We start from the raw sequence: 6,378 nt of genomic DNA, 5'->3' as shown, positions 1-6,378 counted from the left end.
AACCTGAACTTATAAGTAATGCATTCAATATTTCTTTTAAAGTTCAGTTTTTTCCTTTATTCAATACCATCAGATTGAGGAGTGTACAGAGTAGTAGTTTGATGGATTATTCCATTTTCTAAACATATTTCTGCAAATGGAGATTCATATTCTCCGCCCCTATCACTTCTGATCATTTTGGTCTTTTTATCCAATTGATTTTCAATTTCAGTTTTATATTGGCTAAATGCATATATTGCTTCATCCTTACCATTTAGCATATATACATGACAATATCTAGTGCAATCGTCAATAAAAGTTATGAAATACATTTTCCCACCACGTGATGGTGTTGACTTCATGTAACAAATATTTGTGTGGATTAGTTCTAAAGGATTTGAATTCCTTTCAACAAATTTATAAGGATGCTTAGCATACTTAGATTCAACGCAAATTTGACATTTTGATTTATTGCACTCAAATTTTGGCAACACATTTAAGTTAATCAGTTTGCGAAAGATTTTGTTATTAACATGTCCCAAACGTTCATTCCATAAACGTTTAGACTCAGGCAAGTAAGAAGAAACAGAGTCTTTATTCATATCACTGCAATTACATTGAGTTTAAAAAGGCCATCACTAAGGTAGCCTTTTCCTACATACATATCATTCTTACTTACTACTACTTTATTAGAAACAAATACACATTTGAATTCATTCTTAGTTTTATTTGGAATTAAAACTAAATTCTTTCTCAATTTTGGAACATACGAGACCTTGTTCAAAGTTACCACCTTGCCTGATGTCATCATTAATAGGACCTTGTCAGTTCCTTCCACCTTTGCAACAACGGAGTTTGCCATAAACAACTTATCATCTGTAGGTGCTGGAGTATATGATAAAAATAATTGCATAAACATGGAATGATACACAAGAATCTATCAACTATTCTCTTGGATTTCTAATCAAGTTACATTCTGAAAGCATTGCACAGAGATCGTCCATTTCTCCTTTGGATTCAGCCAAGTTTTCTTGATCCTTCTTTTTCTTGTCCTTCTTAGGAACCCGACAGTCAGTAGCCCTATGACCACTTTTACCACAATTGAAGCAGCTTCCATTGAATTTCTTCATAGGAGGATTGCTTTTTGGACCAAATGCTTTCTTTCTTTTCTTTAATTTTGTGGGATCTTCTTCAACAATATTTACTCCAAATATTGCTAAATTACCTTGTGACCTCTTTTCTGCAGCCTTATTATACTCTTCAATTCTCAACCTTACTATGAGATCTTCAACAGTCATCTCCTTGAGTTTATGTTTCAAGTAGTTTTTGAAGTCCTTCCACAATGGAGGTAACTTCTCAATAATAGCAGTCACTTGAAAGACATCATTCACAATCAATCCTACATTAAAGATTATGTGAGTATTAAGAAAAAACATAATATTTCAAACATATTCATTAAATAAATTTATACCTTCAGCAAGGAGGTCATGGATTATGACCTGCAGTTCTTGAACTTGGGTGACGACGGTCTTACTGTCTATCATCTTATAGTCCAGAAACTTTGCCACAATAAACTTTTTCATTTCGGCTTCTTCTGTTTTGTACTTCTTTTCTAAAGCATCCCATAGTTCTTTTGAGGTTTTGACATTGTTGTACACATTGTACAGATCATCTTAGAGTCCATTAAGAATATAATTTTTACACAAAAAATCTGAGTGTGTCCATGCTTCTGTTACCAAGAATCATTCTTCAGGCGGAGTATCATCCGAAATAACAGGAACATTCTCATTAATAAACCTCTGCAGACTCACTGTAGTGTGATAGAAGAACACTTCTGCTGCCAACTCTTGAAGTCGACTCCAGAAAACTTTGCAGGTTTCTCAGCCGGTGCTAAGGCAGCAGTTGAACGATTCCGTGCAAACGATGTTGTTGCAGCACTCACTGTTTGAGCTTTCACTTGACTTGAATTAGTCTTTTTTTTTTCCTATCACAAATGGCAGATAATTTTAGTATTTGAAATTCAAACAGTAAAGAACAAATCTTTACACTAATTGTTTCTGATTTGAGGATAAATTTTTTATGTTCTTTTAACCGTTAATCAAATGAATTTTAAAAATTCAAATAGAGGAAAAAACCATAAATATTTTAATCTCCAGAAACCTCAAATACAGAAACTTATTAAATTTCTTAAGCTTGCTATCAACCTGTACTTATAAGGTTAGAAAAATAGAAACAGAAATAACATGAGGTAGATAGAAAACAAAATAATCCGAGTCCATAGAAATATTGTGTCTCCTTAAGAAATTTAATGCCCTTACTGTACCCGAGGTTATGGATTAATTTCTCCCAAGATAAAATGGATTAATCCTCTTAAAGAAATAGCGGTACCTCAAATTTCTTTAACTTTAGCGAACTTAAGATCAGCAACAAGCCACACAGATTCAGTCGATCGACACTTTGGTTTTGAGAGAAGATATATCCAAAGAAGGAAAAATTTTCAGTATTTGAAAAACGAAAAATGACTTCCTTTTATAGCCATTTTAAGCAATAAATGTGTCTGTTTAGAGAAATCTTTTAAGAACCTTTTTATCCAGAAAGTTGTGTCTTTTGGAAAACATAATAACTTTTCGGAAAATGTGTCTGTGGGTAAAGTAACGGATTTTTGGAAAGTAACGACTTTTCCGAAAGAATAACGACTTTTCAAAACATTACCGTTATACGCGAATTAATTCTGTTAATTAACTAATTAACTAACGTCCTGAATTAATTTATAAGAGATAAGATTAATAAATAAATTTTGTGCAAAAAAATTATCAATCAATCACATCATTTGTCAAATCCAAATAAAAAGCCAAGGCCGAGCGAGCGACGACGACGACGCGAGGGCGCACCTTATTCTTAGCTCTTTATGAAGTAAAGAAAGTGTTTCCAAATATCTGGACAAAAATTTCCCTTTCTTTTGCCGATAATATGGGTGAAATGACTTTTTATTTGCACTTTGCAAATGACTTTTCATTTTCCCTACTAATTGGTTCCCTCACTTTCATATTCTCTCTTTTCTTTTTCCGTTCACACTTTGCTAAAATCAACATGGTTAAGTAGAGGAAACGAGACTCGGAAACAAATGTATTGTATCTATAAAGTTTTTTATGCATTACGACAGTAGTTACATTGCCTGCTGCAGTTTCCTATATAAAATACCAATATATTTGAGCTTATAAGCTTTTCCAAGTGTACATTTCAACTATCTTTGCTGAGAGAAATGTCTACACTCATTCTCGTTTTCCACCTTTATCTTATTAGGGTGGAAGGTGGGGAGGTTATTCCAGAATTAATAAGGTTAATTGATTTCACAAATTTTCTATTTAATATTAAGTCATCACCGGTAGTACTAGAGGTCTTCTGAAACGCATCAGAAGAAAAAACATACGACTCGTAGCATCATTACCACTAAAACCATTTTCTGCATCTGCTATTCCAGATGAGACATGAAACCAAGGAGTTGAAACAAGTAAGATTTTTTCAATTATGTATGTTTTGCACATCTGTTATGTTTTCAATTTTTTGATAAACTCTTATTTTCCTTTCAGTGCGTCCAGCAGCTAAAAAAAGGGACTAGAAAAAAGATCTGAATCTTTGAGCTCATCTTCAGGATTTTCTGAATCTGAGGTGGGATCTTATAACAAGAGTGATGTTTGTGCTAATCAACATATGCAAACTCCTTCTAAAAGAACAAAATCGAGTTCTACCTTCTCTCTAGTCAAGAAATGCAAAAAATGAAAAGAATTGTTCTTGATAAAGACGATATGCAGACCAATGTTTCATTGTCTCCATCTATTGATCAAGATATGAAGCACTCTCAAACAACTGAAAAAGGTATGATATCTTAAATTCATATATATTACATTTCAGAATTATTTTTAATTGATGTAGTTTATACTAATTATGCAATGTAGATTCATCTAATCCAACAAAGATAAAAGAAGTTCGAGGAAGCAACAAGTGCAAAGAAGTTTCTTCACTTGAAATTGGACAAAAGTTGAAAGTAACATTTTATAATAATCGAACGGTTGGAAAAAATAGCAATCTATTTTCGAGGCATTTGGAAAAAACTGTTTGTGATTGTAATATTTGTCCCTTAGGAGTATCATCGTGGCATGATATTAAGCATGAAAAGTTGAATCATATGTGGGCAGCCATTGAGGTAGTAAATATACACACGACATATTATTTAGTGCTACCTGATATGTCATGTGTTATTTTCCAGATAGATAATGTTTCTTATTTAGAACTCTATCTACAGTAGCTAGTATCGATAATAGATTGTAATCGATAGAGAATCTATAATCAAGTAGCTTAGAGTGTTTTTATAATTTGGGGAAAAATCTTCATAAGCAGAGATCAAGCTTGGAGATAATAACTCAACTCATGTTTCAATTGTTGTAGCATAAATTTGAGTGTGTTGATATGAACGATCATCGTGATCATATCTTGGGATGGATGAATGAGTTATGGAACAAATGGAGGGGACACTTGCATTCAAAATATGTGAAGGACAAGCCAATCCAACAGTCTCTTAAGAATGTCCCAACGGGAGTAGACAAAAAGAATGGGAATGGTTAGTAAAGGAGCATTTTTCTTCTGAAAGTTTTCAGGTATGCCTACTGAATTAATAGTCTACTTTGCTATTTTCTCCTTTTTGTAGTTTTCTTTCCCTACTTTGCTCGTCTACTGAACATTATAGGAAACCACATCCGTTTTATATGTTTATCATGCTAGAATGAAATTATTTGTTGAAAAAGTATAGGCAAGAAACTTATTGTTGAACAAATACAGGCAAGAAGCTGCAGGAATGCAACAAATTGAGCTAAGTTGAAGATGCTTCATCATATTGGTAGCAATCCTATTAGAGAGATTATCTATAAAAAGGTATTATCATAAAATTATTTTTTTCGAAATAGATTCTTATAAGGAGTATTATTTGACATGTTTGACTTTGATGTAAAGGGAGGGAAAGATGCCAATCCACCAGATCTGGCGACTATTTTATTTGAGACTCGTAAGAAAGATAACAAGCTTTAGAACATGAAACAATTGAAAAACATGTGTGTATAGTAAATTTAATATATTAATTACTTGAAATCGATTTGTTATGATAGAAAATGTTCTTTAATATATTTTGTAGGTTCAACTCGAAGAAATGGTTCAAGCAGATCCATCTCTACCTATTATAGAGATTGTTGAAAACTGTTGTGGACCTCAAACTCGTAGCCATGTATTTGGGTTAGGGGGTGGAGTAAAAGCAAAAGACTTGAAAGGTGGAACTTCTTCTAAGGCTGAATTATTGGCTGCGCTACGTTCAACTCGAGAGGATACCAAATCCTTGAACGAAGAAAACGAATCCATGAATGAGGAAAACAAATATTTGAATGATCGCTTGTCTACCATAGAAGATAAAATGAATAATATAATGAATATGAAAGAACTCTTCCTTGCTCAGCAATCACATGTCCCACCTACAACATCATCCGTTTCTATTGAATGACCGTTGCCTTTTCAGCTGAACAACTTAGTAACACTATACCTGACTTTTTTTATTTATTTTCTTTATAGCTAGTTACTATAGAGTTGTGATTCATTTTTGAATATCTGCACTTCTCATCTTTCTTTAATTGTGATGGGCTCTGTTTATCATTTTCAGCATAACAGCAAATTTTATTTTTAAATTTTCAGCACTGTGGAAACACTGCTGCCAGCTTCTCGTGTTTATCATGTTTTGCCTGACTGTTGTTCATCCTTCTCGTCTCTTAAGATATCCTTTTTACACTGCTGCAATGTGTCATTGCTCCATATTTCTCTGTTTTATCATTTTCTTCAAACGGCACAAACTTTTTTAAAAAAAAAAATTCTGGTGGGCTGTCACACTGCTTCAAGCTTTTCTGTTTTACCCTGTTCTGTCTAATTGTAGTTCATCCAGTTTAACTTTTTTCCGGTGGATCTGTTTTGTTAATTCATGATTGTTTGAATCTACTACCTTATATGCTACTTATGCAAGCCCTATGTTGCCGTAACAACCCAAAAATGCTGAGATCCTCCAAAAATATTGTATTCTTGGAGAGTTCGAGTAATACAATATGTATCCTTGTGTGTGGTCTTTGAATGTTAAAATAGGGATTAACTTCAAATCTAGTATGGGATTTATATACGAACTTCATTTAGTAGTGAGGTATTGTTGATTGGTATTAACATTAATTATTTCATTCCAGAAATACAAGTACCTTTCCTTTTAAGTGTCATTGTTAGTTAGATATCGTCTTTGTTAGATTTTTCAATTATTGTGTATTGATGGTATGATCTTATAGCAGTTGTTAATACATCGTATCTCATTTTCTGAAGTTA

General features: G+C 32.9%; 1 pseudogene; it reads left to right on the top strand.

The window, feature by feature from the left end:
- Positions 1-1,321: 1,321 nt before the first annotated feature.
- LOC107001485 lies at positions 1,322-5,524 on the top strand (annotated as a pseudogene).
- Positions 5,525-6,378: the final 854 nt, after the last annotated feature.

Source organism: Solanum pennellii, chromosome 10 (assembly GCF_001406875.1).
Source record: "Solanum pennellii chromosome 10, SPENNV200".
In the NCBI taxonomy this organism is placed as follows: Eukaryota; Viridiplantae; Streptophyta; class Magnoliopsida; order Solanales; family Solanaceae; genus Solanum; species Solanum pennellii.
The sequence above is the reverse complement of the archived record's forward strand: the minus strand, read 5'-3'. Positions and strand labels throughout refer to the sequence as shown.